We start from the raw sequence: 734 nt of genomic DNA, 5'->3' as shown, positions 1-734 counted from the left end.
AAAGAAAATAAGTGAAATATCGTCAAGACAATTACGTTTTTTTTCAAAAAAGAACTCCGAACGAAGCCACATACAACTTTAAAACACAGACGAATCGAAACAGATTTGTAGAAAGCCAGAAGTGAAAAATAGTGGAATATGCAGCGCGTCCAAAGAAATATCAAAACACGACAAATCGAATGTATGGAGATACATTGCGTTCAGTATAAATTGCATTGCGTCGAAGCCAGTGCTGCATATCCCTGGTGGTCTAGTGGTTAGGATTCGGCGCTTTTACCGCCGCGGCCCGGGTTCGATTCCCGGTCAGGGAAACCTTTTAGAAGAGCTGCCAAGACGTAGTTGTTTCTGAGTCATGTTCGTCCGGCCATGTAAATACTTTTCACATAACTATTCCGGCTTCAATATATTACTGGCTATGAAACCAAATGTTTGATTAAGTCACCAGAAGATCTTTTGCGCATCAGGTCTGCTTGGTGATCCAGCGCTACCTCAATTTTCAGCACTTTTGTCTTCAGCTTCGGCTAAAAAATGTTTATTCGGATGAAAATTTGTAGACTGCGAAAATGTATCAGTGGATAATGATTTCGGGGAGATTGTGGCGTGACGGGTGCGAGAAGGTGATAGTGCATTTAACAACTACAGGTATACACACCTACTTCTCTCCCCACAGAGGTCACCAGAGATGCCCCATATTTCCGCTTTTTGCCGTTTTCTTTCATATTTTCCTTCCTCGA

The 734-nt window shown here is 42.1% G+C and overlaps 1 non-coding gene across 1 annotated transcript; it reads left to right on the top strand.

Annotated features, from left to right (window-relative positions):
- The first annotated feature begins 239 nt into the window (after nt 1-239).
- On the top strand, nt 240-311 carry trnak-uuu. Its single transcript has one exon. It is a non-coding gene; the product is annotated as a tRNA-Lys (tRNA).
- Nucleotides 312-734: the final 423 nt, after the last annotated feature.

Source organism: Chiloscyllium plagiosum, unplaced genomic scaffold (genome assembly GCF_004010195.1).
Source record: "Chiloscyllium plagiosum isolate BGI_BamShark_2017 unplaced genomic scaffold, ASM401019v2 scaf_62915, whole genome shotgun sequence".
Taxonomy (NCBI): Eukaryota; Metazoa; Chordata; class Chondrichthyes; order Orectolobiformes; family Hemiscylliidae; genus Chiloscyllium; species Chiloscyllium plagiosum.
Note: the sequence above shows the minus strand (reverse complement) of the source record. Positions and strands in the feature narration are given on the sequence as shown.